Source organism: Passer domesticus, chromosome 1 (assembly GCF_036417665.1).
Source record: "Passer domesticus isolate bPasDom1 chromosome 1, bPasDom1.hap1, whole genome shotgun sequence".
Taxonomy (NCBI): domain Eukaryota; kingdom Metazoa; phylum Chordata; class Aves; order Passeriformes; family Passeridae; genus Passer; species Passer domesticus.
Window position 1 is genome coordinate 95,044,121 of NC_087474.1, and position 26,278 is coordinate 95,070,398.

Sequence of the window (26,278 nt, forward strand, 5' to 3'; positions counted from 1 at the left end):
GCAGTTCATTTTTTTTCTGCAGTAGTGCCAATTGTACCAAGTAATGAGCCCATGTTTTCTTAAGGGATGGCTTTCATTTCAGTATCTGAATTCTTATTGTCCTCCACCTCCTTGGCATATGTACATAGAAATATTAATTACTCTGCAACAGTTTTGATTGAGGTGGCTGTACATAATACAGACAATTCCAAAACTGAAATAAAATTCAAAGTCAAAAGGTACATGTTTCTTTTCAGCCTTCACAGTAGTTTTTTCCTTGCACTCAAAATACCTTATATTCTACTTATTCTCATTTCAAAATACTATATACACTAGGAATATTTTGTTAGCATCTCCACAGAAATTATGTCATCCTAGCAGGAAAATTAAGTGTACCTTTGCTATTTTATGGCAAACAACAAATTTATTTGTTTGATTTGACTCACTCACGGGAAATATTTTTTGTGGAGAATATCTCCCAAGCATTAATTCTACTAAAATAACCATAAAGAACATCTAACACATGGCCCTATAAATAGTTGAAAGTAAATATTCATAAGATCATGTCACTACTCTAGCTAACCTGACAGCCATGCTTGCTGCCATGCTACCCCCAGACATTTCCTTTCCCTGTGCCCTGAAATCCCAAGTTCACTGTCCAGCACAACAGCCTTGGAGCCAGCAGCATTCCTGAGCTCTCAGGAACAGAGCTGGCCTTAGCTATAGGTCCCACATGTGCCACTTTGTCCAGGGTGCTGGAACAACCTCCTGGCTGGCAGGGCCAGAGCATGAGCTTGTTACCATGAACAAGCCCTCTGCTTGCTGCTGTTGTCCTTCTATCTTTCACACTTCTGCTCCTTTTTCATCACCATTTCACTGCCCACAAAATCAGGTAAGGGTGGCTTACCCTAGTGTGGTCTCAGCACTCCTGCTTCGTGGTGGCAGAGGACACTACAAAGATTGCTGGCATCAAAAAGCAAGTTATAAAGATGATGGATATGGATATCCAACACCCCAGAGCAGAGCAGTGAAAAAGTACATGCGGGAGTGCAACGCAAGCTGAAACCACCAAAACCGCACTGAACCAACATGGCACAGCTCCAATGTAACTGACAATGCACTGAGACTACTTTTTGGATGAACACTTTGGCTAGGGACAGCACTTTTGTTTTTCAGGGCACACTAGGGAATTGTAAGGCAATAAAGATTTCATAGGAGTCACATCATTGCCAGCAACAAACTCAGAGAGAATTATTAGATGCGGAAGTTTGCCAAATGCTGACAATAAATAAACACTTCCAGTGAGGATCACTTCTTTTCCACTATTTTCTGCACACTCTAAGGGATGTCTTACAGTCTGCAGCATGGAAGGTTAAGTTTCTGTGTTTCTCGACCTGCTAGCAGATTCCACCTCGAAAGTTAACTAAGGCAAATCCACTTAAACTCCTTGCCACCCGTCCCCCATCTAAGCCACGCTTCCCCAGAGAGAAATGACACTTTTTGGTCCACAAACCCATTTGTCAATGCTGAGTGACTCAAGGTAATATTTGTCATGGGCACAACTCTCCCTTTTCATCTCCAGGTTCTGAGCAGAAATATTAATCTCTTCTCTCTTCTCTTGACTGCTTAAAACCCTTTTCTCCACTCTTCACCTTTAATATCTCTGTCTTGGCAGAGCAGGGCATGAAAACCAAAGCGGTGCTGAACAAAAAATGTTACTTCTATACTCCCACTGCAATGATAGCTGCAAAAACAATCAGTTCTGTTACATTGACCATGATCACATCAATCACTGAATACATCAAGTTATGATATTCCCTGTCTTGAGTTGTGATATATACAGTCCTGGGAAGCTGGCATTCAATTTTTTATTCCTGTATTGGGTAGCAGAAATGGTCCCGAATGGCAAATTTGGATGCAGACCCTCAGCTGCCCTGCAGTTTAAGATATTTGGTTTCCAAGTTCTGGTTCAAGTGCCTTTCCTGCACAGTGGATACTAAACCCAGCAGGTTGTTAACAGCCACTCTGCTTTCTATATAATACACAGAAACCTTTCCCGTTGCCCCCTCCGGCCACCCCTCACCAAAAAAAAAGGTGAAAAAGAAAAATCAATGTGATAATTTATCTACACTGCCTGAAAACTCACTACAAACACACACCACAAATAACCAAGTGAAATAGAGAGAGAGAACTTAATGGTGACAAAGAAACTCATGTGCGATTTAGTACAGTCTACACTCCAGTTTCCCTCTGCAGCACAAAGTAACATGCCACCTCAGTCTGGCCATATTTCCTCGTGAAGAATGCTTCATTTTAAAAAAACCAAACCTTTCTCCACTCTTCCTTCTGTCTCTGCTGTATTTGCCTTTCCCATGATTTTCTGTATGCTCATCTGCATTCATTTCTCTCCCTGATTTGCCTTTTTTTTGCAAAAAAAAAAAGAAAAGCGAACCTCTGAGCCAAGGCATATCAGTTAATCTAACCCATCTATCAACAGTTTCTGAGCCACCTTTTCAACCTATGCAGCCAGGGATTTTGGCTAGGCTTTTATCATTTTTATGTGCGCTGCTGCCACCCGCTGTCACAAGGTCACCCTTGGAAATGATACTATGCCTCAGTGGGCACTTTTTCACCTAATAAAATATACAGCACAGTGTATATCAATCAGATCATCCAGGGACCAAATACTGAACAGTCAAAGGGGGGTAAATGCTTCCCTCTGGATCAATTTTTGACTGCCTAGCAAGGGTAACCTCTTTGCCAACGAGAGAGACCGAAAGTCCTGCATTTGACTGTGGGGAACCTCTTCAGTAATTCTGGGAGCACAGTCTCTCTTTGCTCTTGAGTTCAAGGGTTTGAACTCAAAGAGGTTATGGCTCGTGCCAGACCCAACCATCCCAGTAAATTTCACCCCCAGCACTCAGGCACTGTTTGGTCCATCAGCCCCCCTTGCACTTGGGGCAGTGTTTGGACTGACCTCTGCAGGTCTGGAGCTCATGCATGCTGAAACCAGGAGTCAAAACTCACTGAATAGCACATACCCAGGGAGAGAGCCCACTTCAAGAAAATGCTTTTTGGATCTCTTGCTGCACAGTTCTGGAGCTGGCTCCCAGTTTTACAAGCAACAAGCAGCAATTAAGGGTGAATTTGCTTTAGCCATTCTGGTTGTTGCGGAGATTCTCTGGATACAGAAAAAGCACCTGATAGATGTAGGGTCATGTTTCTGGTGACCTCCTTTTCCTGTAAATTAATGTTTGTCTCTCCTTTTCTTTCTTTTTGGCTGTAATGTAGTTCTAAAAGCCCTAAAGACAGAAAAGAAAGAATACCAGGAAGATACACCTCCCAATTAATATAAGTCACAGTGATATAAAATCCTTTAGAGTGACAGAATTTAAAAAAATAGATATCTTTACAAAAGTTTTGGCTCAAACTCAAAGACCACCATACCAGGAGGAGAATACAAGAATGGAACATTTGCTGCTGCTGCTCATAGCACCATGTCTCAGCTCACACCAGCATCATGGCCAGCAAGCCTGGTAACACAGTGCATCAGGTGGGCAGGCACAAGTTCTGCCCAGGGGTCCCACAGGGCTCACCCACACAAGGAGTACTATTTCTGCTAACTGGGCAGACACTGGGCTCCAGGTGTCTTTGGAGCATCAGGTCTGGACACAGAGCTCAAATGCTGGCTGTGGGTGGTGGTGGCTCTAAATTCCTGTTTGTGCCCAGCACCAGATAGCATGCACCCCAATCCTCCCATTCCTGCAGCCACACTGCTAACCCAAGGGGATCTAGGAGTTCACATACAAGACTTTTGTCTCTCTGGCTGTCAATTCCCCTCCCCTGTTACTTCCCTCCTCCAGAAAAGAAATGAGCTCCCTGCCTCCCAGAGCTGGCAGAATGAATCCCTTCCCAGCAGGACCAGTGCCTGCTAACAGCATGAGATGTTCCTCACAAGCATTGCTAGCCAGTTCCATGCTGTTTTAAATGAAACACTTCCATCAATGCTACAGGTGGGCTCCAATACAAAGTTAGCTTCTGTATCTGAATGTGACCCAAATTTGAGGGCACCTTGCTAAAAAGGTGGGCCCAAGATAATATGCCTTTCCCTTAAGTGGACACAAATCCCATTCTCTCTATTTAAGGCAGAGGAAAGGCATCTGTAAGCAGGGAAGCCAAGTCCAGGTTTGTTACAGCATGACTTCCCTGTGGTCACATCTGGGGATATTGCTAGCTTAATGCTGCTGAGGACCTCAGTATTCAACCATGGTCTCTGAGCAGTACAGGGAGACCCTTCCTTGGCACCTTCCAAGCAGGACATGACCTTGTAAGACAACAGCCTTACAAAGACTAAAAAATCACTGCTTAAAGTTCAGTGCCAGATCTTTGTTATTCTATGTTCCTGAGGATGGCAAAATTGAATCCTGTAGAGTACATCTGCTAGGTCCTCCCCTCCCTGCTTGGCCCCAGCAAAGGTTTGTCATGGTGCTTAGCCAAAATTTGCGCTCCAGCATTGCTGCCAAGCAGGGAGGGGAGAGGATGATCTGCCCTTTCTTATAGCTGAAAGGCAAGGTCACACAGTAGAACAGCAGGTGGGAGGGCTGGAGTCTGCAAAAGCTCCTATGTGCCAAACTTCCCATCCAGCAGCCTTTGCACATCCAGGATTGCCTTAGGGAAAAGGTGAGGCCCACCTCACATCCCTGATCTTTGCTGCACCACCTTCAAATCCACAGGCAGACAACATCCAGGGGCTGGGCACACAGAGGTGTGGGAGGTGTTCCTCTTAATCTAAGTCAGAATAAGAAGGAGGTCTGAGTTCAAGCAGGAAACTGAGCAAGCAGCCAATGTTTCTCTCAGATGAGGTACTAACAAGAAGCATGCAGACAAGAAAAGGCATTTTTTATGTGCAGGAAAAAAATTAATTACTTGACCTACTGGTCAGACAGAGCAGGGGTCAGTTCCTAACAGCAGTACAGTTTCTGGCACAAAAAAAATCATGACAAAGGTAAGAAAGCAAACAAAAAAACTTAGTTTTCAGGCATGCAAGCAAATAAGCATAATGCTTCAAATTCACCTCATGTAGCTGTAAAATCACTTTTAAGGACAGGGTTAGATGGTTCCCATGTCACTGCTGTTCCACTACAAATAATTAATTGAGTTTATTCAATGGATTTTCTGTGAAAGACTCAGAGGGTAAGGAACACAGCTAAGTTTGCAAAGGAGTGTGTAAATCCACTGTGCTATAATAAGCTTTTATTAATACAAACAAATAATTTATCCCTCTCATTCCAGATCTCCTAAGACACAAACTAAAGAAATGGCACAGGACAATGCAGGTCAGCTTCCTGGAATTTTATCAGAGTGTACTGAGCACCCCTGTCAGATCTATTCAGCCCCTCATGCCAGTCATTAGCCATCAGTCTCACTCCAGTGAGCAACTCTCCTCCAGCACCAGCATTAGCACCATGACTCTTCATCCCTCGGATGCAACTCTCCTCTCCACTTTCTCTTCCTGTGACTCAAAATGAGAGGGGCTGGGACATTAAATCAGCACTTACCTCTTTTTCTTTCTGGCACCAAACCTTGCTTTATCATCCTCTTCCTCACATCACTTAAAGAGACTGCAGAGATTCACTTATCCAGGCATCAGCCAAGGCAGAAATGCAGAAGGAAAGGGTCTAGGACTGGTGCACCATGATGGGAGTTCCACTGTGTCTGTGCATCCAAGGGAAGGAGAAACCCCTGTGGACTGCATGTAGACCAAATGCCTGCCGGCACTGCAAAATTTTAAATCTCCTGCTTCTCCCTTAAAAATATCAGGGAGTCCTTTTTGTCCCTGCCATAGTGCCCCTATGAATCCAAAAAAGTGAAATCCAGTAACTGCATAACCCCAAACCTGGCTTCAAGTCTGCCAGAGTAGAAGAGGGGACCTGGACTAGAGCTTTTCAAGAGAGCAGCATTACCAGCACAGCTCTGGGCATTAAGGGGTAAATTTACTTCATTTTCTCCTCCTGCTGGAATTGATAAAATTTCCACAAAGACTAAAACATTCAATGAGCCAGATCAGTTGTCATCTGGTGAGGGCACTCGGCTCAGAGGAGAAACCCTTATGTTCCAGACTTTGTTCCAATAAACATTAAACTGCTTTACAGACACTGGAAATCATTAGCTGGAGAGATGGCGTTTCTCCATCCCAGGATACTGTCTGATCCATGGTGTTTACTAAGAGAGTCTCCAGGGACTTGGGGATGCAAATGATCTCCCATGAAAGATGAGGTTAAACTCAGGAGGGGTTCTCCAAGTGCTTTGAGCAGCACAAGAGGTGATTTCACATTCAGTTATATGCATGAAGAGGCAATCATAACCCACAACAACCTGCAAGATGTGTCTAAACCCAGCATTTGCTGCATTTGTCTTGTTTTTGCCAAGGGATGCTCAGAATAGAAACAAAATTAAATTATTTGAAAGAGCACTTCTTTTGTTCCAAGCTGCAATCAACAGTGTTCAGTTCATTAGGAGTAAAATAGGACTTTGTCATTTTGGCCTGGATCAAACTGGTTTTTATTTTCTCCCCATTCCAAAGAAAAAGTTTCCCTACTCACTCATGAGAGGGAGCACCTCCTACAGAGGCAGCATCCTTACCAGTTTTTGTAAAGATGAAATGTAAAATACACTATACAGTGTACTAAGCAAACCAGACAAGATTTCTTAAAAAAATGTTCTTAAAAAATATTTCTTAATTTATTTTTTTTTAATGAAGATATTTTCACAGGAACATTACCTTCAAATAAGTTTGAGAAAGAAGAAGCTTGGAGCTTGGATGGGGGCTGGAGTGTAGTTTCAAGTGCCACCGTTTTTTTTCAGTAATATTTTAATATATAATTTGGATTAATCAGATTACTGGGCTACATTCTGACTGCTGTCATATTTTAAAATTGTGCATACCCATTTTATAAAACATTTTGTCATTTAGTATTTGGACATGACCAAAAAGGAACAAAATTGAACAACTTGATATTGTCAAAACTCATGGGTATTTCCAAGCTGCTTTTTCTTTAATTTGTATTCTGCAGAAATAGTCACAATTTTCTACTTTTCTGTCCGTTTTGAAAGAAAATAAATCTGAGACTATTTCCTAAGGGATAGGATTGTTATAATCCATTATGCTGCAGTAGAAATGTGGCAGTAATGCTTCTCATCTTGTGGATTATGATAGGTTCTAACTACTGGAGCTGGGGGCAGACTGATGACCAGAAATGTCATTTGTGGTCACTGCAGAGCACTGTGTAAGCACAGACCTGTGGCCATGGCAAGGAGGATGCACCTCCAGGCAGCCACAAACCGTGGCTGTGGATTCCTGTGATGCCTGCTGTGCTGGTGGCTCAGGGAGGGAGCCGCCTGTGTCCATGGGAGTGACACCTGGGAGCAGCAAGGTGTCACAGCAAGCCCACTGCTGACCTTCCAAGCAAGTGGAAACCCACATGGCTCATGGGAAAGAGAAAACCTCACTCTAAGTCTTAATTTTAAAAAGAGCCATATGATGAGGTGGACTTTTTGCTGTTATTTCATCATTCCCCAGCAAATTTCAATAAGCTCACAACAGCAGCCTTGGGTCAAGGTGCCTTTACCAAGCTTTTCTGTGCAATTGTATTTTCTCCTTTCACAAAAAGCTAAGACATCATGCTATGACAACACTGAATGCAGCCTAAATGCTTTTCAAGGGCTTGTTTTTAAAGCACATTAACTTCTTGCCCAGTGCTTGGCTTCTAGCAGAGGTTCCTCCTGAAGGCTACCCTGAGGTCTTCTGGGATCTGCCTTCAGTCATCAGGAGTCCCCTGATACCACTTTCAGTAAAGAAAAATAAAAACCACAATCTTCTGCTATGTTGACACGTGGCAGAAACACCCCCAGTCTGACATGATTTTCACCTAAAGCTCAGGAATAGGAGCTCAGGCAGTCTCCCCATCCCAAACAAGAGGCAGTGTATTTGTGCAGATGAGGGAAACCCAGTTAGCTCCCAAATCACCTAATTCCAGAGGGGACCCACAGTCTACAGAGAGGCTCTGGAGACACTCTGCAGAGAGGCTTTTGGCACCCAGCAGCACTTCAGCCGCCCCACAGCCCCTCCTTGCTTTCAAGGCTGTCATTATTTCAATATCAAATCTACCACAACAGATTTTGTGTCAGGACTGAAGATAAAGCAGGAGGGTGGGTTGTGCTGCTTTGTTGGTTCTTTTTTTTTCCCTGAAGAGAGGTTCAGTCTCTAAAATAACCTGCAAATGGCAATGATCATAACAATGTACATAGGAAATCATAAATAACACACACCATTTTCTATGTCCAGTGATGAGACATGAACTGAGAATGCAGCTGTATTGGCCTCAAATTTATATTATTTTCTATTTCCCTCTTGGCTGCTACTCTGATACTGCTTGTGAAAACACAAATACAAGCATGAGTTGGTGCCTAAAAGGTTGGGATACAATCTGGGAAAGGGGATAGTGTGCAGCTGAGAAATCTGGCAGAGTAAGAAGCATACTAAATAGGAAAAAAAATTTAAAAGGAAAGGGAAAAAGGTAATCACTGGTAAGAAAACCTCTTCATTTTAAGTAGACAGCAAACAAAACAAGAGGAAAACAAACACTCAAATATGACAGGGGAATTCTTGAGAATTTAAAGTTTTAAAATATTCACCAAGACGAAAATTAATTTTATAAGGTAAGCCAGGGATTGTTCTCTAGCTAAACTGGATAGGGGGTGTACAAAGGGCTTCCAGTTTCATCTAAAAATGAATTTTATGCCCCATTTACATTTTCATTATTTATGGAGTTTTCCTGATAATCCCTCCTGCTGGGAAGGAGATGACCACAGTCCCACATCTGTTTACCTTTGTTTACAGCTGGGAACACAGCCATGGATTTGTTCTGCCTCAGCGGGAAGGCAGACTGATTTGATTATTGCTTTCTAACATACCAAAAGGTTGTTGCTACGAGTCTCACTTAGGAGAGAAATGACAGAAGGCTGGTTTTAGCAAGTTATAGCAAAGGTGAAGATGAGAAAGCCAGGGGTTAAGGTGGCTCTTTCACCCTTTGGTCCCCAGCTGCCACCACTGAGCTTTGTCAGACAAGTCGAGACCAGGGCTCACCTAATTGCTCTGAACAGGACTCCAGGTTCCACCACTGCATGAATGTTTGCTCTGATTTCAGCACAGCTGGCACCTGCACACACCACTCACCTCTCCCTGAGATGTCATGTTGTTTGTGGGGATGATTCAGAGATACAGAGGCAGGTAGGGCTCTTGCTTCATGTATCCAAAGAAGCTATGGGCAAGACTCTTCAATGAAGAGAATCCCCTTCAGAGCTGCACAGGTAGGTGTAAGCAACATCCAAATGGAGGCCTTTCAGCTTGTCCTCATCCTCAAATAGATGATTCCTTGCTAAATTGTTCTGTCAATCTCCATCAGTCCTTTTTCTGTCATTCCAATTCTTGTGGGGTAGTTTCTGTTTCAAAAGGAAGCCCAGTGCCTCACCCAGGAGTGACCCCAAATCAGAGCTGAGATATTACACTGGGATTTCGTTAGCTTTGAGAAAATAATATGGTCTTTCTACAGACATCTGGGAAGTGATTCAGCTTTTCCAGTGAAGCCTTCTTTCAATAATCAAAAGAGAGAGAGAGGAAAGAAACTTTAAGAACTCCCAGGTCAGCTATCATCTGCTACCCCCTCACATTGCCAGGACAAGCTGTAGATCAAAACCCGCTGAAGGGTTTCTGACAAGCTGACAGGACTTTTCATGAAAGCTCCTGATTACCCTGAGAAGCAGAGGCACTGATCCACATCCTGCAGCTGGGGCTGGTTCTCCTCTGCTCCCCCTGCTCCTTGCCCTCCCCGCACTGCAGCCAGCCGTGTCTGTGCTGCAGGCCCTGTGAAGGTCACGGTGTAGCCGGAGGATGAAAGGCTGTACAGGAAAGGGCAGGTACCAGCAGACCAGAGCAATTCAGAAACATCACCAAAGCTCAGCTCTTCTGGAATGGCAGCTTTTCTGATGATAATTTGCTTTATTCTGTTTAACTTGGCATGATACAAGAGTAATTTTAGATAGATCACAGCAACAAGCAGGTTTTCTATAAAGGACGAGATATGCACCACCCTAAGGTGAAGATTCACTGGAGGGGACAGAGGCCTTGAGAGAGGCACACACTAGAGGGGCTATAGAGGAGTGCTGGCATGGGGTGATGACACAAGGGACACAGACTGGAGATCCCACAGCTATAAACAACTCACCAAAGGCCAGTTAAAGTGAAGACCTGGGGCTGGAGGACACTCATTCTAGGGGTAAGGAAGAGAACAAGGCACAGGATCCAACACACATAAAAGGCAACATATATAGTAAGTTTTAGCATAAAATGGAGCTGTAGACAATGGGAAATGAGCAAGGTCTAAAAGGGATGTTAGAGTCAAAATGGCAATTAAACATGGTGGAGAGAGAAAAAAGTAAGGAAAAATTTAGTAAGAAACCATTGGCACCACTTTCCTCCCTCCAAAGGGCACTGGGCAAATAGAGGTTTTCTTTCTTTCATGATTTATAGCATCAAAACTTGGTGTCCAAATATTATGTAAGCTAAAAACATTGAAATTTTCCTGAAAAAAAAACAAATATAAATGTTTTTAGACTCTTGAAAATTCTCAAATTTTGCCAAATTTGATCTGAAGCCACAAAACATCCTTGGCTGAACTGAGCCAGAAAGCTGAAAAGAAATATTCAATGAAAAACTCTTCAAATTTTAGTCAGAGCCAGGGATAAGATAACAGGAGGAGTACTAGGCAAGAGTTAAAATGTCACAGGACTTTGGGGGTTTGGGATTGGGAGGGGAGTTGATGAAGATTTTTTTCTTTGTTTTGAGAAGGTAGAGCCTTTTTTTTGCTAGCTGAGGAAGCTTATGAGTTTATCTAGAGCTTGTACTATCCTACAGCCTTACAGAGAGTGTTCTGAACACTGAATGTCTGCAGGACATTCTTCAGTAGAAGAATGGATGAAAAAAACCACTGATAAATACACAGATTCGTTACTTGGTTGAATTAATACATTATTAAACACATAGCAAACATATCTGTCTCTGCAAAATAAATCTTTGGAGAGTATCTGGGGGAAGCAACACACACAGACTTGTCCTTCATCATTTCCTAGTCATCCCCCAGAGGCCAGAGGTCATCACAAGCAGTGGGGCTCTGTGCTCCTTTGGCCTGGCTGGGGACATCCACCCCTACACTGGGTGTGAGAAATCATCTTGGGCAGACTGAAATGTTTCCCTACTTCATTGGGATGGGCTGCAGGAAATAAAGCCACACAGCAGGTTTGTAGTAACATGGGATTACAAATGTCCTATCAAAGTCCATCCAAGGACCTAGAATCTTATATTTCCTCTCTCAATGGAGCACAGAAAATTATTTCAGGCAAAGAGAGTCTCCAGAAAACACACAGCCTTGGGAGGCACTGAAATCCTTAAGGAGAGTGAGCCAAGCATCACTCTTGGAGCAATCCCACTGCAGTTTGTTTACTCAGAGGTATTTACCACCAGCCCCAGGTCTTTGCACACCAGTTGCTGCTGCTGCTTCAGGCAGTTAGTCACTTGCCTGCTCTCCAAATACTATTTATTACCAACTCGTTCCCAAGGTGATTCAATTAAGAAGTCAGAGAAACAGCCACATTGCTCACAAAGCAGTAAAGAATTTCTTTTATGGTATAGTTTGTCATGTGTTCTTCTCTCCTGTATGTAAAGGGAATAATAGGATGCAGTAAACAGCACTAGGCAATAAACATCTGTTACAATTATTTAAATGCCTCATACTGGCTTCATTGTTTAATTGCCTGCAAAGAAAGCAATTTAATGCCCTTATATATTTTTTCCCCTGCCAGAAACACTGTCCTTTAAACATAAGATAAAACATTTTAAAATGCAAACATTTCTTATGATCTTGCATTTTAAGTGCCATGCTGTAAAACATATCCTGGCTTCAGCTTTCCTGCATTTAACACCACTCCCTTCTGCAGGTGCACACAACTCCATGGCCTTGAAAAGTACAGTAGTGGGGTGGTGGTGAGTAGCCAGCATTGTTTCCTCACCACCCCTTATTCCCTGCAAGGGAAATAAAGAGAAATCATATATCATTGTAACAAACCACAGCTGGACAAAGGCAATGCATGCCAAGAAAATTACACAAAACAAACACAAACTCCAATAAAGTGGGATTAAATGGGAGAATTCAGGAGCACTTGATGCAAAGCAAAAATAAAATAAATAAGCAGTGCCAGTACTCAGTACTGACTTGATAGATGTCAAGCTCAGAAAAGACATGCCAGTGCAACCCTTGGATGCCATGGAGGCTTCAGAAGCTGGGGAGAGAGCGGGGCTGGCAACTGGAGCATCAGCTCTGAAACTGTCAGCTGACATTTGTTGTGAGGGGCCGTGCAGATCCAAAGGCAGCGAGGGGAGGCTCAAGTGCCAGTTGGATAAACCTGCAGGAAATCCATGGCACTGGCCCATGTGTCCTGTCCCAGAGAGCACAGGAGTGACAGAGAGATGGATGTAGGAAGGATGGAGTGTCAGCAAGAGAAGTGGATTATTTTGTTTACTGAGCTGCATAAAGTAAGATGTGTGCTTTTAATGCAATGTAAAGACTGCATTATGGAAGTTATTACCATGCCATTACTAACACAACTACATCTGAAGAGCTACCTATTAAAGCAGAAACTCGGTGACTAAGAAATATAAAAGCTAAAACCACCCACACAGCTTTCTTACTTCAGCTTTGAATTAAAATACAATTTCTAATTACGTGATTGTAGATGATATTTTTATACAAAGCCCCTGTCTTCCTCAGTGAGTGACTAAATATTTTTGTTTATTTCTGCTCTGCTACTATAATGCACATCCCTTATCCTTATTTACTTTACACCATCTAAATCCTGCCTCAGAAAAAATATTACACTTTCCTTCCAATTATTCTCACTGCAGCATCTTGTACTCCACAAATACGAAGAATTCCTGCAGTTGGTTTAGGATATCTAAGAATTACTTTCCTCAGTTTACCAACAAAAGACTAAGAGATGGGAAAACTTAAGTATAGGCCTAACAACAGCACCTGCAAATTTTAAATAACAAGGTTGAGACCCCCATTTTCCAGAGTACTGAGATTTCTTGTAGCTCAGCATCCAGACAAAGGCCCCACCAACCGCCTCTGCAGTTACTTCTTCTTAAAAAAACTCCAAAACCCCTGTATATGTCTTACCTTGGACATAAAGAAAATGAGAATCATGCACTTTGTGGTCAAATTTTCAGTTTATGGGAGAGAGACAAAGTTTGTGGCTGAGCAAGCTGTAGAACCTATTTCTCCACAAAGGCGTCAAGCATCTCCTCTGAGACCATTTTATGTCTTTCTGCAGCATCCTGCCTCATTCATTATGCATTTACAGCCTTCTTCAGCAAGCAAAGCCAGGGTTCTTCAGACAGAAAGTGCTTTCACTACAGAGTCCTGCTCATTCTCATTAGTTTCTTCTGCTCTTCTCTTGGGCACATACTGAAGCAGCCGTCTGTGGCAAAAAAATAACAGAACATGATATTTTAATTAAAGTCAAATTACTGTGCATACAAAGGGCCAAGTTACAGTTATATTGTATTTCTCTGACCTAACTGCCAGGAGGTTGTGTTAGAGCCCAAAGCATTCTTCCCAACCTCATTTGTGCAGTTAGGAGGAGATCCCTGGGTTTTTAAAAAGTCACCCAGAGTGTGGATAAGCAGAAAAGAATTGGAAGATGCATGACCTCCCTGCCTGCACGAAGCTGCTGTGAACAGAAAGCGTTTTGTGCTGGAGCTAAGGGGGCACTTCCCACACTTGGCAGTGAGTACCTGGTGCTCCTGGTACCAGCCAGATGTTGGCACTGGATTTCAGATGCTTTTGCCATCAAGCATATGAGTCCAGGCAATAAATGCCCCCATGTTCAGAAAACAAGGCATATGCTTGCATACATGCGTAAATATATGCAAATATATGCAACGATAGTTTTCAAGTGCATTGAAAAACTGCAGTGTAGGCAGGATGGCTGTGTCTGAAGATACTAAATGAGCAATATATGGTAGTGGGGCTGCTGTGACCTTCTCCCCAGGCTCAGCACTGTTGTAGCTCTCACTGTTCACACACATGGCTCCAGTCCCTGCAGAAAATCTGCTCTTCAGCCAGCAACCTGTTGTCTTGGTTTCTTTATTGGGAACACTTCAGAGGAGAAGGGGGCTATCTAGAACATGCAGAGGGAAAAAACCCTGGACAAAAATTCTTCTTTGCTTGACTTTTCCAACAACTTTAAACCTTAAATAAATTAAGCAGAAAACTAAAAAACAAATGAATGTAACAATTCAGAATTTTCACGAAAGTATCCTAGCTGATCTGTGAACAGCAGAAATCATCAAACTTTCTTTCCTATGGGTTTGTGACATATCCCATAAAGTTTCTTCTTCTTCTAGGAGCAGTAACTGCTTCTACCTGCTCTCATTTGCCTTTGATAACACTGACAAAGTGAAACATCAGTGGCAGCCAATTTGAAAGCACCTGTTGGCCAGCAATCACACACTGAGACACTGCTGAAACTGTCTTGATTTTTTTTTTTCATTGGTTGGTCCCAGGCCATTAACAGGACTTTGCTATCTGGGGACTTTGATGTCCATTTCAAATGAGACTGAAACCAGCCAACAGAAAGGACCGGGACACTCAGGGACACGTGTCACACAAGGTTTGGGAGAACTGGCCAGACAGATTCCCAAAATCATTCCTTTGTTTCAATATTGCAACTTGATGTTGCATCATTAATACAGTAAAAATTAGTAAGCCCATGTTATTTCCGCCATCTTCTCCCCCATAAGCTTAGCTCAGCACAACATGCACAAAAAAGAAGACCCATAATGCTGGATTTGTGCTGTAATTGGAACTCCTATTTAGGACAACAGACTATTTCAATAAGAGCATCCTCAAACATTTCAGATGGACTTGGCACGAGCCCTTTTATGGTGCCACACTTAAATATGCTCAAAGGACAGAGTATTGTTGTCTAGCCTGACTGCCTTTGCATCTCTCCTAGGCATCACAATCAGCTTCTCTGCTTAATGGACCTAGAGCTTTTTATTCCATCCTTAGGAAGTCTTGAGCTTTCAAGGGGAACAGACTAAATCAGCTCTCTGCTCATTGCAGGACCTTGGCAGCCACGCAAGGGCTATAATCAGAGCTTGTCTGTTCGTGTAGTCAATACCACAACAGAACACATTAAAAGACAGATTCAAATCAGAGGGAAAATAACTTGTCAACTGAAGCAAACTCTGTGAAAGATGCTGCTTTCAAAAACACAAAGGAATTACTGCTGTGCTCCCCATCTGGCAGAAACGATGAATCAATAGATATTCAATTTTCCCTAAAAAAGGGAAGAGAGAGGTTTCCAGCATGGACATGTGTATTATTTCATCAGCTATTCTGTTTGCACATTTCAGACAGAAACTTGGCCAGAGAAGTCTGGGAGCTCTGGGTACTGTCAGTTTTGTGAAAGTGCATTTAGGCAAAAAAAAAAAAAAAAAAAAAAAAAAAAAATCAACAAGAAAAAAATCAACAAAGCAACAATAACAAAAAAACACTGACAAAGCAGGATCCCAGTCAGATAATTAAATCAAGTTGCCATGTTTAGAATAGCTGCAGCCCCCAAAATGAGCAAAACCTCACTCAGACAGACAGAGGCTCTAGACCAAATGTTGTTTTTCTCTCCCATCTGTTAAAAATAAAACCTACAGAATGGCATGCCAGTTTATCAAAGTTCATCCCATTGGAATATTAATCAGTGCATTGTATTTGATATTTATCTGCCGATAAACATTCCTGAATAATTTTCCTGCCTTTGTGCATTTTTTGCTGTTGGAAGTATTCTTATTCTGCAGTCTCACCATCTACTTACAAAAATCATCTTTGCTATGCTAAGTAAACACAGAGCTTTATAGCAATATGGTCTCTGCTCCTAGATGGAACAGAGTTGAAGTTTCATTGATGTGGCTTAACTGACCATGAAGAGAGGAAAGGAAAGGTTAAAAAAAAAAAAAAGAGAGAGTAGACCACATCATCCTATGTAGAAAGCAAACCAGCTTTGTCTAGATATTCATTGGAAGAATAGGGGCATGAAAACAGAGCAGAGTGCATCCTGCTGGCAGGCAAATGCAATGGGAATGTGGAGAAGGAAAAAGAAAGATGAGGAGAAAATTTAGGGCCAGTGCAGTGGCAGCCCTAAAGGTGGAAGTGAGCTTGAGGTTTTGCTAGCAGAAGGGGTCTTTGAGGGTGCCAGATGGGGAAAAAGCACTCAGCAAAAAACAACTGCTAGCTAAGCAAAAAACAGAGGTTGGATCAATCCAAGCTGGAAAAAATGGTGATATAAGCAGCACAAGGGACAGAAAGTAAGCAACAACTGTAGAAATTCAGTAGGAAAAGCAAAACCTCTCAGCCTAGTTCAGCAATGGGTGCAAAATAAGGAACCATTTATTTTCAGCGTGACTGAAAGTTCAGCACCAAGGAGACCAGCAGACTTTTCAGAAGCCACAAGTGGAGCATCAGAGACATGTGGAGACACCAGGTTACTCCATGTTCAGCCTAATCCATGAAGCCCCAATAGGGAAGGAAAAAAAAAACAGTGGGAGAGAGCAGAGTAGAGAGGAATCCAGGCTGGAAGGATGTCAGTACTTGGGCAGCTCAGCCAAGATGGGATTTGTGCAGGATCCCCACCAGGTCAGTGCTAATCCACATGAAGCTGCTTTGCTTCAAAACACAGCACCCTCCACGTGAGGGGACTGGCTTTATTGCCAGCTTCCCCACCTCATGAGCACCTCTTCTGATGTTGTTTTCATTAACATGTTAATCATTGTACCAAGAGCAAACCACAGTTACAGTAAGGAGCTAACAGCACACAAATAACACACAACTGGGACCATGCCAGCTCCTTGCTGCCCTGGATGCTCACTCCCTCCCACGTGGCAGTTCTACCCTGACACACCAACCTGAAGAGGGTGACCCATCTTTGGACATCAGTTACTCCCTAGAAGAGTTCAGTGGTTTTCATTTATATAAGTCTCACACTGAATGCACAGACAGACAGACAGACCAGCTTCCTCTGGGACCAGAAGCTCATTCAGCCCAGGGCTCTCCTGCTGCCTGTAGGGTTGCAGGCATGTGGGATATCTGTTACCTCCCTCACCTGCAGGCCACGCTGCTTTGGATGCAGCCCAGAACATGTCTGGCTTTCTGGGCTGAGTGCACACTGATGGCCTCTCACCCACCAGCACCCCCAAATCCTCCTGGGCAGCACTGCTCTCCATCTGTTCAATCCCCAGCCTGTGCTGGTACTGGGCATTTCCCTGATCCAGGTACAGCACCTTGAGCTTGGTCTTGTTAAACCTCCTGAGAGTCCCATGGGCCCACTTCTTGTGCCTATCTAGGTCCCTCTGGATGGCATCCCATCCTTCAGGTGTGACAGCTGCGCCACTCAGCTTAGTGTGATCTGCAAATTTGTTGAGGGTGCACTTGATCCCTTTGCCTGTGTCATTAATGAAGATATTAAATGACACTGGTCCCAATATGGACCACTGAAATACATCACCCATATTTCGTATAACAACCTTCCCATTCCCATCAATATGAACAAGAATGTATTTAAAAACCTGCTTCCAACAAGCATAAGTGTCAAGATTCCTCTGACAAGAAACCAATCATGAAAGAAGTGTCTTGTAAATGAAAGACACAAAGGACTTTTACAGAAGCTAAAGTCTGCAGGGATGTGCCCCCTTCCTGTTCCTCCACTACACCAGGGAGGATCAAAGAGCTGTGGATTTTCATAGCCAGATGGAAAGAAATTTGATGAACACCTAGGTTAGAAATAAGGTGATGTTTGATCAGCTCAGACTAGTCCCGTGTCAGAAACACAGCACCAGCAGTTTTAATAAAAAGCACTAGATGGGAGTAAAACATCAAGCAAAGTCTGCTTGAGGAGCAGCAGGAAGGTTTTTACAGACAGAGCGAGTAAGCAGGAGGTGCTGCTGTGAAGATGTGCCTTATTCTGATGCAGCACCAGAGTGGTCGAAGTTAACTTAAAATAAATGTGTCTGGAAGAGCTGTAATAAAGTTTGGTGCACAGACAAATAAGCAGAACTTCCTTGACATGATGCAGAGACCTGGCCATCTGTCCAACACAGAGTTACTGCAATTAGAAGGAAATAGAGGAGCTACTTCATAGACTAAACAATTTCCTTCCTTAGGTAAGTGTCTAGAGGTGGTGGGTGGTGGGTGTTGTAAAATGTAGGGAGTATCTGTAATTCAGCTGGCAGGGGAAATTGATGAGCAGAAGTCACACACCTTGGTCAAGAGGCTAGAAACTCAGAAATATGGGAATTTTGCAGGTTTTGCTTTAAAGAAACAAAGGGCATTTACAAACCAGAGAGATGTTTACAGGCTTGCAGCACATTAGCAATGCAGCTTCCTCCTCCCCTAAGCCCATTACCAGAGGCAAGCAGTGCTTTCTTTACCTTTCAGAAAAGACTAATTGAATTTATTCTTTTTTCATGGATCCTCTCAATTCTTATTTTCCCAGAAGAGGATGAGCTCATCTCCCAGATATGTAAATGGTGTTTGCAACACTTCCCCTCTCTTTCCCCTTTCCTTTCTGATGGCCTTCAGGAGGAAGCTGTGTTTTCCCAGAGCACGCAGCCATTCTGAGGCTATGAGGGGTTGTCACATACCATAGCCATCAGTACACTCAAAATCATGCACCTGGGCTGACTACAGCAAGTGTTGGCAGGGAGACATAATTTCTGCTTTGATTTTTATTTTACCCCCACTTAGGGAAAAAAAGACCTAAAACCCAAAAAGAACTTTAGGGCTGTTGACGTGACTTTAGAGTTGATGAAAAATACCCAGGACATTTTGACAAATAAATCTCCCATGTCACAGTAGTGTAGCACTTCTCTGCTTGCAGGTACTCTTATCTGAGCACTGAAGTCAGCCAGAAATGAAGCCCCGTATTGTCTGAGCCCTGTGCAGTTCATGGCCTGGGGAATAAGGCAAGAGGTCCTATGGATATTCAGCTTCCTCACCATTTTCCTCACCAGTTCAGTGCAGAAAGTCTCTTCCCTGGGTTGTGAGGTTAAGCAGGGCCTCCCAATAACTCTCCAGAAGGACTCAACCTGATTAAAGGCTCCCAGGTCTCACCAGCACAATGTGCAGCACTGTTGTGCCCCTTCAGAAACAGCCAGCCCTCATCATTTCCAGAGAGGAAACACAACTGCATTTCAGATCCATGTGGGAAAAAACAAGGCACCCACAATAAGAAGAAAAAAGCAAGTTGTGGGACACTGTTATGACTCCACCATGCACTAAAACCCCCTTCCTTTCCCCCTGACCCAGACTAGAACTTCTTGGGTTTTAGGAATACCCCAGCATCATGGAAGGTTAGGAAGAGGGCCTACTCATGGCCAAGTCAGGAAAAGGTTTTGCAGGAATAAGCTGAGGCACAACATCAGTGCCCCCATGGACAATTTGTAGCTGTTCCTTGGTGCAGGCAGGGTGGAAGGGGGAAGCTCTCCAGCCAAAACACAATGCTCCCCAGAGTGAAATGAATGCCAAATCATCCTCCAAGGAAGGACAGAGCACAGCGCTGCCTCCACACTTCCATCTCCAGGTGCCTGGAGCCATGTGGGTGCCAAGGCTGGGGCCCTGGGGCACTCTATGTTGTTGAGAGTATTGAGGTTGTGGAAGGTTACTCCTTCTTCCCCGCTAGCTGCCTTTGCTGCTGCTCCTTCCTCTCTCTATCTGCACATTCCCATCACTTCATCTCCTTCTCTTTGCTCTCATTTCTCTTTCCCTCCTGCAATTTGTCTCTTTCCCTGTAATTTATCCTAGGCAGTGTAAGCCTTTGGCTGGCCTGTCAGTGCCATGGCTCCTGGAGAGGGCATCCTGCCACACTCCAGCACACTAGCCCACAAGATATTAGATCTACACTCGCCCACAGCTCTGCACCTGCAGCACTGACAGCGCTGTCTCCCTTTCCCACTGCTGAAATGAAAACAAAACCTGCTTCACGTGAGAGCCAGCAGCTGCTTTACCAACAGTTCCTGCAGAATTGACAACAAGGACCACCTCCAACACCCACTGAAGGGCAGTTTTGCTGCACAGCTTCTCCTACTCTCACGAGTAAGCAACAGGCACATCAAGCAGAGAGCAATCTGTCATTGACAGGCAACACTAGACTAAGGAGCTTGGGGGGAGGAATACAGCAATAACTCACAGGAGACAGAATTAAAACAACTGTAATTAAATAAAACTTCAACATCAAAATGACATACATCAAACAGGACCAGTCTGTTTTTATTTAATCAGGACCAGCCTTTCCCAAAGACAAGAGCTGATAGGTAGGTAATTCTGCTTGTTTTAGACTCAAAGTCCAGTTGTATTCCATTTGTATTAACTATTTATTTCATTTCTCTATGTATAAGTGATGGGACATACTAGCAAAAAACAGTGACTCTTAAAGCTATATCCACTAACCTATGTTTTGCATAGAGAGCAAAAATACTACCATGGATCTTGCATTATCATATGATGTAGGAAATAGAGAGGAAATGGCCTTTTCAATTCTCCAAAGCATGCAATTTGACAATTCTCAGCAGTCTTATCTTGTGCAGAGATTAGAACTAAGCAAATAAATTAAAGCAGTGTAATCAATGAATGCATTCCTTTTTCCTGTCTGTGAAGAGGGGAGGGAGGCTGGGGTAGCATCAGGCAGTCAGGTTAATGAATGCGTTCACAGGCCAGAATTACTAAATGAGTATTTGTGCACGCACACATACACTGAGCTATTGATTACTCATAACCCTATTTGCAAAGAAAACTCCTCTGAATAGTTTGCAGTTCTGATTAGGCATTGGAACTGTGAGGCTGCCCATAGGGAGTGCAATTAAAAATATCTGTACCAGACTAACTTACCAAGTTTATTGATTTAACTTCACCGGCATAAAAATCTCTCGGCTGCAGGATATTGCACTGCATTACAGGTTAGAGCTTGTATCATTACACCAGGTTAGCTGAACACAGGCAACATTGTTCTACCTGTGATCTGCCTGAATGGCCCAGCTCCAAGGGTGACTTGAGAGCCTAGCAAAAAACACCAGATTGGTCTCAGCTACAAGAGCAAACATTGCAGTCAAAAATAATTTTTAAATGTGCAAATATTACTCCAAAAATAAGGTGATAGGAAGCATATCTAGATCAGATACTCAGGGTTTAACATTTTCAGCACTGCTCCAGGCTTCCTCAGGGTCAGAGTGTGAGGGATTTTCTCATCAGGAAGCTGAGAGAAGCAGGCCGTGCTGCCCCACCTCCAAGCACATTGTAAAGCAGGGGTGTTAGAGGGTCAGAGTGCTCCAGAAGCGAAGGCAGTACCCATCCCAAAAATGCACACAGTAATCCAGATAGACAGCAAACAGATTTATTGTGATAGCTGAACCATCTGATCTGGCTAGCCTGTGTGCTACCCCTTAGGGACTGTAGATTATCTCCTCTCTAATCTCCTCTCCCCTTTCCCTAACCTGCAGATTGCTACCTGCAAACACATGCTGTTTGGTCTAGCCTTAAACTGTTAGCTGTTTGCCTCAGGGCCCTGTCTTCTATTTGCTCACAAAGCCCCTGGCACATTTTGCCATGGCATAAAGAAGAGGAGAACCCATTTGATTTGCTCCTCCTTGACAGCTGCAGTTTCCTCAGGTTACCTCTTTGTTTGGGAATAATAGCGCTTTTCATACCTTGGATAAATGCGGTCAATCCTCTTATAATATTACCCCATGTCTGCACATTCACTTCATCTGCTTGTCCTGGGATGCTTCCAGCTATTTTCAGTGTCTTTCTATGGGCATTCAAAGGCAGGTCTTTGTCTCCTACAGCAAGATGCCTGGTGTAATGCTGAGTGGTGTCCAGCTGCACCGGTCTGGGAAGTGGCAGCTTTTTGGATTGCCAGACAGCAGGGGGCAGGAGGAGTCACCATAAGATTACTACAGGCCCATTTCTCTCCTTCTAAGTGTCCCACTGCAGAAGATGGGAAACAAGCTGCTAAAAGATCCACCTTTTCACTCTCTATTTTTAGGTCTCCTTCTCCAAAGTAGCAGCTGAGTGAAGCCACCCAGGTGACAAAAGGCAGCCTGCTGCCTTCGCCACCGGTCCCTTGCTGCTCCCCACCACCCCCAGAGCACAGACCACTTCCCCTGCTTTCCCCAAAAACTGGCTTATTGCCCTCCTCTCCAGGTGAAATCTGCTGACCTGGGCTCCCCCACCACCATATCGGGCTTTTCAACAGGAATATGAAGTAGCTGAATTTGCTGCCAGGGCTGTGCAAAGCTTCAATTCACAAGTGCAAGTGCTGCCATTCCATTTGTAATAACACCCAATGCATTACTAGAGGGAGCCATTACAGTAACACTGAAAACTGAACAGTTTCTCCCCTCAGCATATATGCACAAGAACAAAACCATCAGAAACTGTTTGGTCACACTCCAATATTTCTTTTTCACTTTGCATTGCAGTTAAACATAGCTGAAAACCACTTTGTCCTGATACAAGCTTTTCAGAACATTGTGGTAACATCAAGAGTTACTTGCTGGTATTTGCCAAGCCCTCAATTGCATTGCCATGCAGCCAGCTAGAAAAGAGTCCCACAGAAGGGTAATATTTGATGGTATGATTTTGTATAGCATAACAGAGAAAAAGAAACCGCAGTGCTTTTCAAGTGAATTAATAGTGTTTTATAATGTTTTTTAAAATGGGAAAAAAAATGCAGGAATAAAGTAAAAAAGGAAATCAAAAGCACACCACAGTGTGCAAACCTCCTCCGTTCAGTCACTCCAAAGCAGCAAGAACAGCTCATATTTTTGTGAGTCGGAAAGTAAAGTCTCCCAAACTCTTTCCCAGGAAATTATTTCAGGGAATGCTACCAAATTCAGAATAGCAGCAGCACTGTTATTTAACTTAAACAGGGAGCTAATATTTTAGTTTGATTTTGCCCTTTGCATCTCAGACCCACCGAAAAGCAGCCACCCCTGCAAGGGGAAGGGGCAGTGCCTGACCACACACTAGAGAACCCCGGGGGAACCTTTGGTTAACGATTCACAGGCAAATCTCTGCCCTTGGAAGAAAAGCTTTAAAATACCATTAGACCTTTGCTAGAGCAGACTTTGATTAATAAGGTCTCATCCAAAAGAATGTTAGCTATTAGACCCGTTAATAACAGAGAGCAAAGATAAAAGCACAAGTACACCTGAGGTGTGCCTCTGTGAGATCCTTAAGTGAAGGGAGAAAAACAATTGAGCTGTACAGCTGAGAGAGATACAAGACCTGCTCCTGCTCAGACTTGAAAACAACACTTACTCTCTGTAGCAGGAATAAGAATAGGTCACAAATCATCTTCATTGCTTCATGTATATTTCTGAATGGGAAAGAAGGCAGGGAGAAACATGCAGATACCAAAATCATCTGCTGAGAGGTTGCATGAGGCTGGCTCTTAGTGCTGAGCTGCCCTATGGCTTTCTTTTTGCAGTAACAGCTTCCCCAAATAAATTATGCTTCTGGGCCTTTTAAATCTGAATTTATAGTTTAAAAGGTTCAGAGAACCTGAAAATGGTTCTTCAGCACCATTTGACAGGGCGTCTCTCTTTGGGAGTAGAGTGCCCACAGTGATGACAGCTCAATCACCTCCTGTCACCTCTCCACCCTCTCTCTGTTCCTGAGGAGCACATGGGGGAGCACAGGGAGCCCTGCTCAGCCACCCTCTGACATGTCAGATGGTAACTACTGCTCAGGCTCAACCAAGGCTCTTCCAGCCTTGCCTCAAGGCTATACAATCACTCACTTGCTTGTGGACCTGTGCTTACACATGTATTTTATTGTAACTCTTCCCAATGCAGCCTGATGGGGAAGGGGTTGCCCTTAGAAATGATGTTTCACTGACTAGAAACAGCACCAGACAAAAAAGCATCCAGAAAACCCAAATTTCAAAAAACCAAAATACACATTCAAAGACAGAATAAGAAGTTATCGACTAGAAACCTAAAATCAGACCTCATTTTCTGATATTCACAGCAAAAGAGTGAATTTACATTTTTTCCTTCTTTTGAAGGTGGCAAGTGTTTCCCAGCTCTATCGTGAAGACATGAAGGTGAGGAAAATACACAACAAAAGATTAGCATTTTGTTGTTTTCCTGTGATGCTCCAAGGCAGGATTCTTCTTATGGTACTGTATATGAAACGTTATTTTAAAAAACAATTTGGGAAATTTCCATCAAAATCACCACAATTTGCAGATAGAAATCAGCATATCTCTTTCATCAGGCCCTTATGAATATTTGCCTGAAGGGTTTCCTATCAAATCATGACAGATGCATAACAACACTACTAAAAATGTAGTATCTGTTACTAATGCATTTAATGTATATAATATTATGTACATAATATTATACTGTATCTGTTATCAGACAGCTGTCTCACTGCAGTGGATCACCTCTCTTTTCTCCATGTAGCCCCAGCAAGTAAAGCATGCAAAACCCATATTAACCTCTTTTTAAAGCTCCTGGTTGCAGAAGATCAGCGATGAGAAGGAGCACCATGAAGCCACTGAGAAATTCTGTTTAATCAAAATAAGAGGGCTCTTCTTGTCTTCTTGATGAGTAATGTCTCCATAGCATTGTCATCATCTCCTTTCAGGATAAAATAGGATTTTTTCACTCAGGTAAAGCTTAAAGCAAATATTGTCCTAGTCCTCTTTCTCCCTCCAGGCATGCAGTGGGCACAATGGCCCACAGGGTCCTTATGTTTCTACAAGCTGCAGGTGATTTCTTGGTGTTTCCAGATAAAGACACACTAAATTAAAGAGGAAAGAACTGCAGGTCATCCAAACAATAGTGCTTCTGTAAGTGCTGAGGAGAACATCAAGGGACCCAGAGGACCCAACCCAGCCGTGCTCTCTGCCTGTGAAGGACAATGAGGAGGAAGAAGAAAGGGCCAAAGTTCTTTTAAGACAACTTACTCCCAGAGAAGAATGGCAGACAGGGAATTTAGAAGGAAAAAAGTGAATATTAGTTAACAAGAGCAGAAATGGTGGTCAACAATCCTGATATTTTTACACATATTTCAAATTTTAGGAAAAAAAACCCTGTAACATTAGAACTTGAAAATCATTATGGGCAGCTGGGAGAGATGAGAGATGTGGGCAATCTGGTCTGCAGATCACCAGCAAACAGCACGGAGAAGAAATTCAAGCCTACATCTGAACCCTGCCAGGATACAAGTTTCCCTATGCTGGCATGGCTGCTATTTTCCAGGAACAGGACCCGAGCTGGTTGCTGCGCTCATTTCCTGAGTAGTTATTTTCTTGGAACTCAGCATAGTACTTCTTCCTTTTTTTTCCTTCCCAATAGAAAAACATGTGATGTTATTTAACGTGACATGCCAGCTTTCCCATCATTTTAATTTCTTTCAAGGAGAAGCACCCCACACAGAAATACACAATGCTACACAATAGCATGTCAAAAGGTCTGAGTGGAGAGCAGGGAACTCTTTCAGAGTGTGTCTAAGAGGGTGACATGTAATTCAGGTTTTTTCTTCATTTTCTTTAATTTTCCTCTCTTTTCAAGCTTTCCAGTCAAGTGACATTTTGTTTGATATTCACATCATTTCCCAATTACAGTTCTTCTAAAATTCTTGTGAACAGCTGAATAACTCCTGGTGTGGCTTTGTTACAGCTCATTTCACTGCATTAGCTTCCACTGCCTCTCCTCTTCAGAGGCTGAACCTGGAGATGCAGTTCAAATCTCCCCCTTGCATCACTCCCTCTCCACTTTCACTTTTACTGAAGCACATCTCTCTTATCTCGAGTTCCATTTCACAACATTTCTATTATGACCTGGTTTAGTGTAATTCTCCCAGTGCATGATAGCTAGAAGAAAGGTTAAAAGGTATCCCAGAGGTATAATTGCCCCGGCAGCTCAGCACTACTTACCTGAGGCATTCCTGAGCAGGCAGGGAACTCAGGGATGAGAAGGATCAAGGGCTGTAACATGACTCTTATGTTCAAGACTCTCCAGCACACTTTCACAGTTGAAGGAAAGCAGTGCATTCAGGGTAGGATATTCAGAAGCAGTAAAATAAAGGAGCAATCAACATTTTATGCCTCTGAAAAGATGGATGCTTGT

At 43.2% G+C, this 26,278-nt stretch overlaps 2 long non-coding RNA genes across 2 annotated transcripts; one reads left to right on the forward strand and one right to left on the reverse strand.

The window, feature by feature from the left end:
• Positions 1–10,780: 10,780 nt before the first annotated feature.
• LOC135288919 (uncharacterized) lies at positions 10,781–21,778 on the reverse strand. Its single transcript, XR_010351755.1, has 4 exons — positions 21,632–21,778; positions 21,030–21,197; positions 13,269–13,569; positions 10,781–12,115 (listed from the first exon to the last, which is right to left on the reverse strand). It is a non-coding gene; the product is annotated as an uncharacterized LOC135288919 (long non-coding RNA).
• On the forward strand, positions 21,734–25,195 carry LOC135288914 (uncharacterized). The gene is made up of 4 exons (XR_010351751.1): positions 21,734–21,806; positions 24,208–24,246; positions 24,655–24,816; positions 24,937–25,195. It is a non-coding gene; the product is annotated as an uncharacterized LOC135288914 (long non-coding RNA).
• Positions 25,196–26,278: the final 1,083 nt, after the last annotated feature.